The sequence below is a fragment of the Lissotriton vulgaris genome, chromosome 6 (assembly GCF_964263255.1).
Source record: "Lissotriton vulgaris chromosome 6, aLisVul1.2, whole genome shotgun sequence".
NCBI lineage: Eukaryota > Metazoa > Chordata > Amphibia > Caudata > Salamandridae > Lissotriton > Lissotriton vulgaris.
In genome coordinates this window covers 1,567,543,051-1,567,558,494 of record NC_141694.1, presented here as the reverse complement: position 1 = coordinate 1,567,558,494, position 15,444 = coordinate 1,567,543,051, and positions in this window count along the sequence as shown.

Here is a 15,444-nt window from a genome sequence, read left to right as displayed (position 1 = left end):
GTGATCCCCCCGCTGACAAACACCCTAGGCGTAGATGGGCAGCGTTCTCCCAAGCCAAATTCAATCTGGCACTCACCGAGAAGGGTCATCCTGGGGGCGATGGGGTAGATGAAATCAATACCAACTTCGACCAACGCATCTTGGAAGCCCTGAATCAGGTGGCACCATTGGGTATGGCGAAAATGGGGGGTCGAGTGCAAAGATCGGCACCTTGGTACAATGAGAATTTGCGAACGGCCAAAGCAGCATGTAAACGTGCCGAAAGGCAATGGAGGATTGCCTATTCCACTCAGGCCAAAACAGTTTACATAGACTGCAGACGTGCCTATCACACGCTGATTAGGAAGGCCAAATCATTGTACTATTGCAATAAGATAGAGGAAGCAGAGGAGTCCACCAAGGAGCTTTTCTCTATTTATAAGTCTATTGCGATAGGAAAACCCGCCGTGGTGCCTAAGAAACTCTGCACCACGGAGGGCTGCAACCAAATTGCTGAGTTCTTTGCAACCAAGGTCACCAACATCTATAACTCCTTCCCCCAGAGGACAGATAGTGGCTCTTCCCCCTCGGATTCCTCCAGAATGAGAGGGGAACAACGACTTACCACTTTTGTTACTCCTTCCACTACGGAACTTCTCCGTATCTGTGGATCTATAAAATCCGGCTCCCCCAGAGATCCGACCACTCCTAGTCGGCTAAAGGACAGCTTGCCAGTACTAGAGCCCTATGTGCGTCAGCTACTGGACACCTCCTTTGAGTCTCAGGTGGTCCCGAAGGCTTGGAAGCAGGCAGTGGTACTTCCTCTGCAAAAGAAGACCAACGTTAGTTTTGAAAAACTGGACAACCTCCGTCCCATTTCCCTCCTGCCCTATATGGCGAAGGTGGCGGAAAAGATAGCCAACATACAGCTTATGCAGTTCGTGGAGATGGCTTCGCTACTCCACGATTCGCAATTTGGCTTCCGCCCCCGTCACTCGACGGAGTCTGCTCTTCTCGTGGCGGTGGAAGCACTTAGACAGGGAGTGGACGAGGGCCATACGATGGCATTGATCCTACTTGACTTAAGCGCAGCATTCGACACTGTAGCACACTCCACCTTGCTACAGTGTCTGAATGGAGGAGGGGTGACAGGAGCTGCGCATGGCTGGATCAAGTCCTTCCTATCTGATAGGTGCTTTCAAGTCAGATTGGGTGACTGCTACTCCAGGGAGATTGAGTTGGGCCAGGGCGTACCTCAGTGTTCGTCCCTGAGCCCAACCCTATTTAACATCTACGTCTCCCCCCTGGCGGCCATCGTGGAGGGATATGGTCTTCGCCTGGTGTCCTACGCCGATGACACGCAGTTGGTCATTTCCCTATCGCGTGCGCCCGGCCTTGCAGCGGACATCTTCAGGAATTGCATGAAAGACCTTGCTGCCTGGATGTCCGCAAACTGTTTAAAATTGAACGGTAGCAAGACCGAGGTGCTCGTGGTGGGGGGTGCACCGTCTGCGTGGTCGTCGGCGTGGTGGCCACCCTGTTTGGGGGAGGTTCCTGCTCCCTGCCGAGAGGCCAGGAACCTTGGCGTGTGGCTGGATAAAGATCTCACCTTTGGCCCACAGGTCGGCCGGGTGGCGGGGATATGCTTCAGTGTTCTGAGAGCCCTCAGGAAAGTGCTAGATCTGCTTCCCACTTCTGCTCGAAAGACGCTGGTGCATGCCCAAGTCACCTCCCAACTTGATTATGGGAACCTGCTCTATTTGGGGGCCACAGGCAGGGTCATGGGCCGCCTGCAGGTCCTTCAAAATGCGGCAGCGTGGCTGGTTCTCAGACACCCTAGGAGGTCTTCCGCCAAACCAGCCCTACGGGCCCTCCATTGGCTCCCCATTGAGAGAAGAGTGGAGTTTAAGGCCTTTGCCACATGTCATCGCATCCTGAGCGGCAAAGCACCTCTTCCGCTCCAGAGCCTTGTTTCCCACTATGAGCCTGCGCGCAGTCTTCGGTCCTCTCAGACCGGGCTGTTAAAAGTCCCAAGAATATTCAAAGCTCGTATGGGAGGTAGATCCTTCAGATACCTTGCTCCCAAGTGCTGGAACAATCTTCCGCTGGAACTTCGACTCGAACCTTCCGAAGTCCAGTTTAGGAAAAAACTCAAAACGCACCTTTTCAGCAGATAGCTTTTGTGGGAGGAGGGGGGACAGCCACTTCACTTGTCATAGCGCGGGGACACGCCAGTGGCGTAACCAGGCGCTTAATAAATTTCCAATAATAATAATAATATGATGGGATGTATGGTGTGGATTATCTAATCCCTTTCTGGCTAGAGCAGGATCCGGTGCATTGAGGTAGATTTCTTTAAATGAGAGAAAACCAGCATGCAAATAAGTCAGATTTTATACATCCTCAGACAATTTTGTCTTCTTTGTTGGCTTTTTTGTTAGATCATCCAATCATTTAGTCAACTGTAAAATGACTTTCTATTGATGATGTTGTTGCCCAGTCTGTCTTTTCCTCTAAGTAGTGCGAGTGGATTGCCTCATGGTCTTCTGGCTCAATGGTCCTTGTTTGCTGTTGGACTTAGCCCTTTTTCCCGAAACGTTTTCGCTTTTCACCCCCCTATTTGAGGATATCTCCCCCCATGGTAGAGAAATGTATAGGCCATGTGTGGTGTGATATGCCATGTTAAATGTGATGCAATGGTGTACGCACCTGTAATCCCCCCATCATAAGAATGCACCCTGGTGAAATGTCGCTTTTAAAATGGACACCATGGGTGTGTCTGGTGCCACCTGACAGTGGTGGGTTAGCAGTCTAGTTGTTCGGTTTCCAGCCATCCCAGCTTTTGGAGGGAAAGCCTGGCACCCAGGGTGCTCTACTCCTCCCCCTAGACCAGTCAGAACCAGTTTCCCCAGATGCTTCTAGAAGCTTCTGGCACTGTCTGGTAGGTGGTGTGAGGGGAGTATAAGTAGGGGGGCTGTGCCACCATGTGCTCAGTCAGAGCGTGGACGTGAAGGTGAGGGGACCTGCTGCCAGGGGGTACCGACACATGGGCCAGTGTGCTGGACCCTGAGCCCAACTGTGGCCCCTCTGCTGTCCACAGGGCTAGTTAGAGCCCCATTGCGGGAGACAAGGCTGCTGTAAACGGAGGAGTGCCATTTTACAGAGGAGGATGTTTTCTAGGACCTACCGCCCTGTCCTGATGAGTGCCTACTGATGGCTGACCTTGCCCAGTAGTGCCTGCTGCTCTGCTACACCTAGGCCTGACTGCTTCCTAGCGCCTGGAAAGGAGGAGCACTTTATCTGACTGCCAAGGAGCACCTTTGACTGTGCCCAGAAGGAGGTGAGGAGCGCGACCTGTTGCCCCTGAGTCTGTTGGTGGGACCTAGCGCCTCCTGAGCGCTAAATTTGGTGGGCGCTATACTTCAGTTGACTGTCTCCTGCCCTAGTGCCTTGGGAGCGCCATACTCAAAGTGCCAGTGAAGAGGAGCGCTTCCACCCCAATCTGCGATGCTGTGCCGGGTAGCGCTGAATGAGTGCTGCATTTGATGTGCCAGGGGAAGAGGAGCTGAGGCCTACAGCACTGTTCTGCCTAAGCGCTGTATTGAGAGAACTGTGCCCCCTGCGCTGTGCTACCAAAGCGCTGTAACCCCCTAAGCGCTGTGTGGCCAAGGAGAACTGTTTTATTGTGAAGCGCCGCTGGAGCTTACCCAGCGTTATTGCTGCCATCATGGGTGCCCACCCACGTGTGTGCTGCCTCTCAACATTTCCAATATAGCGGGGGCCTACCCCGTGTTTTAGTGCCCCTTTCGCGGGTGCCTACCCCGTTTCATGAATAATTTATTATAAGCGGGTGCCCACCCCGCATGCACGCCTTGACTTTGGAGGGAGCCAACCCCTCATTAAGGAATCGATACACTGCCTGGGATCACCGTCGCCGGCCCAGGAGCGCCGCACGGGCTTCCCCGTGACATCACGGGAGCAGCGCTGGTATTGGCACAAGGCGGGAGCAACTCCAGGAAGTCCCGCCCTGCGGGGCGGAAGCAGGAAGAAGCTGGGAGGAGGTGGGGCTCCTGTGGTGGCGGGGGAGCCCCGTTTGCGGAAGGAGACTGGACCAGGAGCCCACCCCGTCGGTCAGAGCCCTGTGCTGACACATCGCTGGAAAGAAGGTGGGCCCCGTATGCAGGGGGGAGCCCGCGTTTCTGCCAGGAAGTCGAGCAAAGCCCCAGATGCGGGACCGCTCGAGGTACAGGATCAGTGCCAGAGGAAAACTAAGGAGGCGGGCGAGGAAATCCTGATGAGCGGAGAGGAGCCCTGGTGAGTGAGGACCTGAATGGGGAACTGTTGCTGGAGGGGGGTGGTAACGGGGCACAGTGTCAGTGATGCCCCCCCCCCCGTTTGTCCTTCCCAGGAGACACAGAGAGTGTCCCTGCCGGCCTGGTTCCTCCAGCTGCACCCACTGGACAGGGGGCGGCTGCAACGGTTGTGGCCACACCGCAACGTGGGGCATATTTGAATCCCCGAGCCAAAAGGGGGCTCCACTGGGGCCAGAACTAACTTTACTGGACACCACAGCCCCGCTGGACAGTGGGCAGTGGCAACGATTGGGGCACACAGCGTCTAGGCTTGCGAGGCCTCAGAGGATCGACAGCATAGATGGTGAAATGCTGAGGATATGTCAGATATAGTTCCCCGGCTAGCTATAGGCGTAAGGTGTTTTCTGCCCCATGTTGGACCGCCTCATGTTTCATGCATGCTGATAGAATGCCTAATGCACTTATATGCCCTAAGGTTTATGCCCCCCTGGGATACCTCATCTAAGGTTATCTAAAAGTAACTGGGTGCATGCCTGACGTTGACCCCCCGGGTACTACAGGAGGTGGTTTATGCGTGTGACCATGCCTGATGCCATGCACCATGTGTCTGATGCCCCCAATGGTGCCTAAGGGTGATGCTCACTGTTGATGTTGCTTATGCTCATGCGAGGCCTATTAAGATGTTTTAGGTTTTAGGCCTAGTGTTTTCCGGCTGCAGGGGTTGCTGATGTTACGCATAATGTTTTCCCGCTCACGCATGATGATGCCTACATGCTAAAGAGTGTGGAGTGCCTAATGTTATGCAGGGGATGCTAATATGATTATGCCTGCCTCATGTTTCATGTATGCTGATCGAATGCATAATGTGCTTTTACGCCTAATGCTCCTGCCCTCTGGATGATGTCCACTTCTAGTGTATGCCCCATCTGATCCTGCCTGATTCCATGCCTATGGTGAATGTCATGCTATGAGGTTTTATTGCAGATGTTCCTGCCTAACGTGTTATGCTACTGTGATTTACGCCATAGGTTCCTATGCCGAATACTACTGTCATGCAATGATGTTTCCGTTGCTGGTGTTCCGGCCTAATACTTAATTTCACGCCATGCTGTTCTTATTGTAGGATTGAGACTGATGGACTTACCTTTTTCATTCATCCTTTATTCCTTCACAATGGTTCTGGCAGCGGCCCGATTGGCCCTGCCATGTAAATAATCCCCTTGTACATATTGCCCTGGCGCCAGTTGGTGCAGTCTAGAGACTACTGTGGTTACTATTGTATGTTTGACACAATACAAAAGATATTCTGACACAACCATGTGTAGCGTCTCTTTTTGGGAGTGTGCCTTGTGTGTCACCTGTATGTACTGTGTGGATGCTTTACACATGTCCTCTGGAGTTTGGCCCGCCCGCTCTGCACCAAGCTACCCCATTTCTAACATTTGTGCACTTCCAATCCCCATAATTCTTAAGGTTCTGTTGAAAATTTACATGTGAAGCAGGCAGAAGTCCTTCTGGTGCCCCATTTTGATGTTTGAAGCAGCGGGACTTCTGCGTTTGACCTATCCATGCATTTTTCATAGATATTACATATCATCTTCTTTTTCCTTCATTTATCAATTTCTTTATAAGATCCTTGTCAACATTTTGTCAATGGCATTGTTCTAGAGACATCTATATCTGAATACAGCAATCCCAGTGTCCCCCATGATTCAGGAGTACCCCCCCTGCTAGGCTACTTTCTCTGCATGGTGTATCTCCAAACGTCTATGGGGCTGATTTAATTCTTGTCTGTATGTATACTCCGTCGCTGTTGCAACAGAGTATTCTTACCGCCAGGAATGCGGTCCTCCCACCAAATTTATATATGGGCAGACTTAGGATTAATCACGGCGGAAACTACTCCATCTCTGCTGTGATTAATCCCCTCTGATGGCCCTGTGGACTAAGGGCCATCAGAGGCTGCCCTGTCATTTCGCCCTCCTAATTTAGATGGTAGGAATTACGGGGTCAGTTTTCACTGCCTGTCACTGCCAGGAGAACCCTGGTTGTAAGAGGCACTACAAACTGCACAATCTCGCCAGTGGAGAGGACTCCCTTGGTGAGGGCAGCATTATATTTCGGAATTTTCTTTTTGAAAATATAAAAAGGAAATTGTTTGGTGCAGGACTCCGACCTCCTGATGGAGCCCTGCACCAGACAGGTCTGTGACTGCGGTTCCTGCCAGTGCTTTACGAATGACTGCTAGCTTGGTGGTCATTTATAAATTTGGCGGGCAGAGTAGTTTCGGTCTGGTGGACATAAAATCCTCTGGAAATTACTCCATCTGCCAACATCAAAATCAGGCCTTAAATTGTCACAGAATCCTGACCTGATGCTAATATTGAAGTTTTCAGAGAATGGTCTGGATGTATTTGTCACGAGATTCTGCTGGCATGAAGGGGGCCGACTGGGATATTTTTCATATTGCCTTTCACTCTACCCACCTTTTGCGAAGTTGTTAGCCATAAAGGCCAGTAATGTAATCTTCCTTCTAGTTAAAGAAGATGCTGGTACTCTGCCACACGTGGCAGAAGCCTCCTTCAAAGCTGTACAGGATATTCCTCCTAACTATTAAATACTGTCAGTGGCAATCACTGGATATTTGGCACTTTATTGGTCCATGAATATTAGCTTTTATTCCTGTGTAACAGGTTGGTTCCCTAACCAGGGACAAAAAGTCTGCTGAAAATTCACATCTTTTAACATGAAGCAATATAGTGTTTTCCACTTGTATTATCCTAACCCTTTGTGGGAGGAGGTTGTTATATTTTCACTGAATGTTAAGAGGGTACGATACATCAACTTGGGTTCTACACCTTCTCTCTGCATTTTAATTTTTTTGGGGTGACTTGGTATAGGCAGCAGCAGTGTATCTATCTGCAGGCAACCTGCCTAATGTACAGAATTTCAGGTGCCTCCCATAAGGGAGAGTTTGAAAATTGCCACTTGTCAGTAGGGCATATGCTCTTCATTGGTTCCTACACCATTAGAATATCCTAGTATTTAGAATTAATTTTTTTACATTTTATTAATCACAGGTAGAATAAACATTTCATTGATGGTGTTGTTAATCTTTGAGCACTTTCTAAAGCTTGGATAGTTCCTCTGGGCGTCATCCTTCCTTTTTTTCTGTCCGGCGCCAGTATAGTTTCCCTAGCAGGTGACGGACAGACTAAAATAGTTCAGATCACCCGCTTAAAATAGGGCGGGTGGTCTGATGTCCTTCCTCCAGAGGACCTTCTTCCATCGGGCGATTGGAGTAACCTTTCTGATGGCAATGCCGGGGGTCGGGAGGGGGGGGCACCATCTGAAAGAAAAGTCTGCCTAACGCAGAGTGGGTGGACTAATGCTTGATGGACACAATTGTGGCAAAGCCCCTATGTCTGCCAAACTCTAAAATATTCCGGAACAGATTTTTGTCTCAATTGTGAGGGCTCACCTCAAACAGTGAGAATGATAAGATGAACGAATCAACGTTTATTTAGAGTTTGGCAGAAGGATACCCCATCAAAACGTGACACATATCCTATCCAGTGTGTTAGAAAGTGCCAGAGGTTGTAACGCACTTGTAATATGTAGGGGTCACCTACCACGTTCTTTGTTTTTGAGTATCCCATCTGCTAAACTCTAAACTCTAAATAAGGTTCTTACCCCTAGATGCATCAACGTTGTCATTTGCGATTCCTTATTTGCGAAAAATAAGGAATCGCAAATAAGGAATCGCAAATGGCAATGCATCATTAATTTCGCTATTTTATTGAGATTCGGTAAAAATCGCAATTTTTACCGAATTCCAATAAAATTGCGAGTTCCAAATAGCGAATCCGCAATTCCCATTCATTCCTATGGGCTGAAATGCCCATAGGAATGAATGGGAATTGCGAATTCGCAATTTCAAATCAGAATGCATCAAAGCCTTTCAAGGGTGGAGAGGGGGGTCCAAAGGACCCCCCCCTGCACCCATGAAATGCACTTTTACATGTGAGTTACATACACACATGTCCTAAGGACATGTGTGCCTGTAACGTACACGTTTAAAAAATGCATTTTTATGCGTTTTTAAACATTTTTGCAAATTACCACGAAGTTCAACTTCGTGGTAATTTGCATTTGCAATTTGTAAAATCGCAAATGTTTTGAGGATGATGCATTGCTTTTAAGGAATCGCAAATTTGCGATTCCTTAAAAGCAATCGCATTTTTGGAACTCGCAAAAAATAGCGATTTTCAAAAAATGCTTCATGCATCCCAGTAACCAATTTAGGAAGTGCAAAAGGCCGATTTTTGCGAATCGCACCGTTTGCACTTCCTAAAAAGGTTGATGCATCTGGGCATTAGTCTCAGATCAATTAATTTTGAAGATGATTTACCAGACTATTTTTTGCAACTTTCAGATTCAGTCAATTGATTATGCACAAGAATTCTCAATGAGAATGTATTTGAGAAGGCACAACACATGGGCCTAGGAAGCTGTTCAATGAACAGGCTTATGGGTTTCCACACTTCCAAGTGCCATCAAGCAATACTCAAGAGCAGCAAAGAGCTTCATTCTCAAAAGGTATTTTCAACAATCGAAATAAAATGTGTTTAAGACGCAAATCACAGATCTGGTATGAAAATAATTCTAGGTAATCAGTCAGTCTCCGGGCCACGGAGAAAGAAAGGCATGGAGCTCGCCGAGACATTACGCATCACAAGATAAAAAGAGTGACTCATTCTTCGATCGTCACAGCGAGGTGAGCAGACTAGATTCGTCTGTCATTGAAAATGGCTTTAAAAATAAAACTGCAGTGCGATTAAATTGTACAATAACCTGCTAAATTTGAAGTTGGAGGGTTGTATTGTGTCAAGTCTATCCGGGAAATTATTTTCAGGGGAAATATTGGGTCTGACATTTCTAAGTGGGTTCTGCACAATAAAAATATAGCATATATTCATGTTGGCATCTTGCATACAAACCACAACAGAGACGCGTAATGAACCTCTAGAAAACTGAGGGCAGCCATTGCTGTTACACAGTGCCTGGTGCTTCCTGCACTGCATGTCCAGCTTCAACAGAACCAGGCTTTAGCTGATCAGTCTACAAATTATGTGGTGACTGCACCCTCCCAATTGGAGTTTCAACTGCTTGGGTGACAGCGCCAGCCCATCTGGGGTATGAACCTGATTTGTTTGAATAGTCAGGGTTAACTCCTATTCTGTGGAGAGACAGAGTTCCAGTAGGTGGGGCCACACTTTCAGGTAAGCTCCAGGGATGTTGCTCAATGCTGAACTGAGCCATGTGGTCGCATGTACAGAGACGCAAATTTTGCCTGGACTCCTCTGCACTTCTAGAGTCTACTCACCGCAGCCCTCCATCTACAGAAGGATAGTGAGGCCTCAGGCTCCACTGGGGAAGAGCGTGAGAGACTACGGGCCACATGTATCATGCACTTTACCGGGCGCAAACAGTCCCATTCGTAGAATTAGGCCATTTGCGACCGGTAAAATGCATTTTGGTATGTATGAATTCCAATATGCAAAACAGAAACGTTACTGATTCGCAATTTTAAAATGCAAATACATACCGATTCGCTTTAGGAAGGGGCGTGTAGAGGGCATCCTTTCCTAATACCAAATCGCAGCAGTATGTAAGATGTTTTGCGACCGAAATGTGCCTCAAAACATTCGCATTATACCAGGTTACCAGTGGCGTAGCTGGCCCTTTAGCCGCACAAGGCAGTCCATGCATTTGCCGCCATCAATGAAGAACGCGAGGGGTCACTGTTGAGATTCAGTCACTGACTGCCGCCCGCGACAGCCGCATTGTAGAGGGGGTGCTGACAATTTTCATCCCAAAATGTCACTGCATTTTACCACCTTCTTCCCCTTTGGGAATGGTGTTGAAAACTTTTTTTCAGACTACGGACCACTGGCTGCTCTTAAAAAATTAAAAGAAAACTTTTTATTTTTTAAATACAGAAATCCTGAACGTGGAGGGCTGCTGACCCCACCAGGCCACCATCCCTGTGATTTTCAGCGATTCACAATGGGTGAAGATTTCGACCTACCTCATTAATATTCATGAGGTAGGTCAATTTGCGACCCAGTAGGAATCGCTAAATTAAACTCATGGAGTTTCATACATTAGGAATAGCGATTACCTAATTGCCATTAGCAGAAAATAGCAATGAGGTCATTGTGGTTTCCAATATTGATACATTTGGCCCTACATGCTTTACCCATTTCATAGCCATGAGAAACATGAAGGGAGGGAACCTATAATATTACATACAGAAGACTACCCAGAACCTAGAGCCCAGCTAAATGCTTGTGAAGCACTGGTATGACCACAAAGCTTAATTTTTAAAATACCAACCAGGTCAGCAAGTGTGCTTGGTGGAGCCTGTGACTCCTACGTCACTTCAGGACAAATGAACTGGACACTACACAGTGCTGGAAAAGATGGTAGATGTCACCTATCAGGTGGACCTGGGCACCTCCATTGGTGTGTCCATGACATAGACAGTCAAAATAACAAGCATTGGAAATGCAATAGGTCTCGCATTAGGAAAGTTTGAGCGATTGTTATTGTAAATGAAACTTTTTTATTTATGTGTTGGTTTTGAAAATAGGCAAATTAATAGCTTTGTCAGTTACAATGTCAATAGTTTTAACTTTCGCAAATGTGACACCTATAGCATTTGTAATGCAATGTGTGTTGTATTTACGTGACTTAGATGTATTGATATTACAAATAACAATGGCTTTTATTTTTGGAAATCATTAATACTTAAATAAAAGTTATTGTAATTTATAATGGCAATACCTTAAACGTTTGTAAATAACTTTTGTGAAGATTATGTTGAGTGTATTTTATTGTGACGAAAATCCAAGAACATTGCATTTGCACCTACACACACACAGACCCACACACACACACATATAGATGTGGTGGTGGTGGATCTGGGGGATATGGTGGTGGTGGATGTGTTGGTGGATGTGGTGATGGATGCGGTGGTGGATGTGGTGGTGGTCATGGATGTGGTGTTGGTGGATGCAGTGGTGGTGGATGCGGTGGTGGATGTGGTGGTGGTGGATGCGGTGGTGGATGTGGTGGTGGTGGATGCGGTGGTGGTGGATGTGTTGGTGGATGTGTGGTGGATGTGGTGGTGGTGGTGGGTGTGGTGGATGTGGTGGTGGATGTGGTGGTGTATGTGGTGGTGTTGGATGTGGTGTATGTGGTGTTGGTGGATGCGGTGGTGGTGGTGAATGGGGTGGTGGATGCGGTGGTGGATGTGGTGGTGGAGGTGGTGGTGGATGTGGTGGTGTATGTGGTGGTGTTGGATGTGGTGTATGTGGTGTTGGTGGATGCGGTGGTGGTGGTGAATGGGGTGGTGGATGCGGTGGTGGATGTGGTGGTGGTGGTGGAGGTGGTGGTGGATGTGGTGGTGGGTGTGGTGTTGGTGGTGGGTGTGGTGGTGGTGGGTGTGGTGGTGGATGTGGTGGTGGTGGATGCGGTGGATGTGGTGGTGGTGCATGCGGTGGATGTGTATGTGGTGGTGGATGTGGCGGTGGATGTGGCGGTGGATGTGGCGGTGGATGTGGTGGTGGATGTGGTGGTGGATGTGGTGGTGGATGTGGTGGTGATGGTGGATGTGGTGGTGGTGGATGTGGTGGTGGATGTGGTGGTGGTGGATGCGGTGGTGGTGGTGGTGGATGGGGTGATGAATGTAGTGGTGGTGGGTGTGGTGGATGTGGTGGTGGTGGATATGGTGGTGGATGTGGTGATGGTGTATGCGGTGGTGGTGGTGGATGCAGTGGTGGATGGGGTGGTGGATGTAGTGGTGGTGGGTGTGGTGGTGGATGTGTTGGATGTGGTGGTGGATGTGGTGGTGATGGTGGAGGCTCTTGGTGTGTTGACATTTTAAAACTGATGACTTCTCACTTTCTGTAGTTAACATCTCATCTGCTGGGCAAAGCGTCTGCACCCTTTCTGGTTGTTTATGCTGTGTCACATACTTAAAGTTGCGGCAAGGTTGTGCTGGGAGAGAGAGAGTGGGGAGGAGAGTAGGAGGAGGAGGGGGGAGGAGAGTAGGAGGAGGAGGGGGATGAGAGTAGGGGAGGCACGGCCTAGCGGCCGTGCAACCAAGAGGTGAGGGGGCGGAGCTGGGGGAGATAAAGCAAGACCCGCAAATTAAAAGTAAGCTTTCTAAAGAATTATGGCGCCCGGCGTGAACCCTCGACAGATGCTAGGTGTGACCTTTCACTAATTGTACTGACTGTTTGCTCGGTGAAGCGGCACGCTGTAGACACTGTAACACGCGTTGGATAAAGTGCCAGTTCTTTTGAAGTTAATGGATTTCATTGTGCAGCATGAGGGGGGCAAAATCAAGCTAGAAGGATCCCTTCGCGCTTCCCATTGCGAGCACGTTCCTGGCTAAGGATCCATTCTAGCAGCATGCCCACTACTTTTCAGGAATAATTTGTTCAACTGCCCAGGACGGGCACATTCGAGGTACCAAGAGAAGTAGTGCTCCGAGCCAGCAAGTATTGTTCCTAACTGCCTAATACCCACAGGCAAAAACCCTCGTGGCCTTGAGACAGGGTGACACAAACCCTGAGACATTCCAAAAACAAGCGTAGGACTACAATTGGTATGACCTAGGATCGAAGAATGGCTTAACTGTCAGCATTCATAAATATAGAAAGCACAGACACTGTGGCACTAAAGGAAATGAAATGTTACGTTTATACACAGTACCATCTATGTTAACTAAATTGCGTTCTGCATTGGGATTACAACGCTATTGCGCACTGAAACATCAGAATGTGGCTCCCTCTATGTCCCTTAGACACTCTCTGAAAACGTAACTTTTGCTAAATGTTTAAAAATTCGACAGCCCAGATGGTGGAAAAAAAACTTGCATTATCCAAGCAAATTCGGGGCGCGGTCACCCAATCATGAGGTGTTGTTAGAGCTTTCCATATCGCACACGCCCCTCGCCAGAAACTCCTCCTCATAACCCGACGTTGACGGGCAGGCAAAAAGGGTTCACTCCAGTCACACACACAGCAGACAAACATACATACTCGTGGATAATGTGCTTTTCCTCTACTCCACGCCAACTTCAACTGGAAACTCTGGAGAAGCCACGAGTTATTTGGTTCCGGATTCGATTACAAAAACATAAGCTGCACACAAGGCATTTCCATCAAACAAGTTCTTCGTGGTGCATGACTTAACAGAGTAAATGTGAGGAGCCATGGAACCAACTAAAAATGTCCAATTGCGAATGATGGATAACTAACAGTAGAGGTTGCCTTTTTAAAGAATTGGCACGGGGTGCAAACGAAACAAAAACAAGTTTAAACGAGACCCAGAGGAGGCTATCTTAAAACAAGGTTGTGCTGGGAGAGAGAGAGTGGGGAGGAGAGTGGGAGGAGGAGGGGGGAGGAGAGTAGGAGGAGGAGGGGGAGGAGAGTAGGGGAGGCACGGCGAAGTGAAGAGACAAGACGGAGTGAAGTCAGAGAAGGGAGGGGGGAGGAGAAATGCGACACGGCGGGCAGGGGAGGGGGTTCTGCATTGGGATTACAACGCTATTGCGCACTGAAACATCATAATGTGGCTCCCTCTATGTCCCTTAGACACTCTCTGAAAACGTAACTTTTGCTAAATGTTAAAAAATTCGACAGCCCAGATGGTGGAAAAAAACTTGCATTATCCGAGCAAATTCGGGGCGCAGTCACCCAATCATGAGGTGTTGTTAGAGCTTTCCATATCGCACACGCCCCTCGCCAGAAACTCCTCCTCATAACCCGACGTTCACGGGCAGGCTAAAAGGGTTCACTCCAGTCACACACACAGCAGACAAACATACATAATCGTGGATAATGTGCTTTTCCTCTACTCCACGCCAACTTCAAATGGAAACTCTGGAGAAGCCACGAGTTATTTGGTTCCGGATTCGATTACAAAAACATAAGCTGCACACAAGGCATTTCCATCAAACAAGTTCTTCGTGGTGCATGACTTAACAGAGTAAATGTGAGGAGCCATGGAACCAACTAAAAATGTCCAATTGCGAATGATGGATAACTAACAGTAGAGGTTGCCTTTTTAAAGAATTGGCACGGGGTGCAAACGAAACAAAAACAAGTTTAAACGAGACCCAGAGGAGGCTATCTTAAAACAAGGTTGTGCTGGGAGAGAGAGAGTGGGGAGGAGAGTAGGAGTAGGAGGGGGGAGGAGAGTAGGAGGAGGAGGGGGAGGAGAGTAGGGGAGGCACGGCGAAGTGAAGAGACAAGACGGAGGGAAGGCAGAGAAGGGGAGGGGGGAGGAGAAATGCGACACAGCGGGCAGGGGAGGGGGCGGAGCGGGGAGGGGGTGTGAAAGCAGCAGGGGCCTGGAGTGCGGCTGAGGGAACTGATGTGCACGCGCTTTTAAGCTCAATGCGCATGCGCATTGAGCTTAAAAGTCACGGGCACTGCAAGGAATCGCCACGATTCCTTGCAAGTTAGTTAAAGACTGTTTAAGCCCCCATAGTCTCGCAAGCTCGATGCGCATGCGCATCGAATAGCGAGACCTAAAAACTACAGGCAGTTAGGTAAGGTCGATTTCAGTATTCAGACTGAAGCTCCCAAGATGTTGGACCTGGGGGTGATTGAGCCCTCCTGTAGATCCTGGGCCAGCCTTGTGGTGCTGGTACCCAAGGCCAACTAGAAAAGGGGGTTGGGGCAAGAACTCAGGCTCTGTGTGGACTAGAGGTAATTCAATGTCATCACCAAAATGTATGCACACACTATCCCCAAAGCTGATGAGCTCAAAGAGAAACTAAGGACTACCAAGTATTTCAGTACTTTTATCTCACTACTGGGTACTGTAAGATTGCTCTAACTGAGGGAGCAAATGAAAGGTTAGCATTCTCAACTCTTGTGAGCTACTTTCAATTTAAAGTGATGCCCTTTGGTCTGAACAATTCCCCTGCCACCTTAAAGAGGTGTGAGGCTTGTGCAGCCTCTCCAACCACAGATCCAAACGATCATGCCTTGACAGCCTCCCAAACCCGGGTCAGAGCCTTTCTAGGTCTGAGAGCATGAGAGCAATCACCTCAAAACAACAGCCCAAGAAA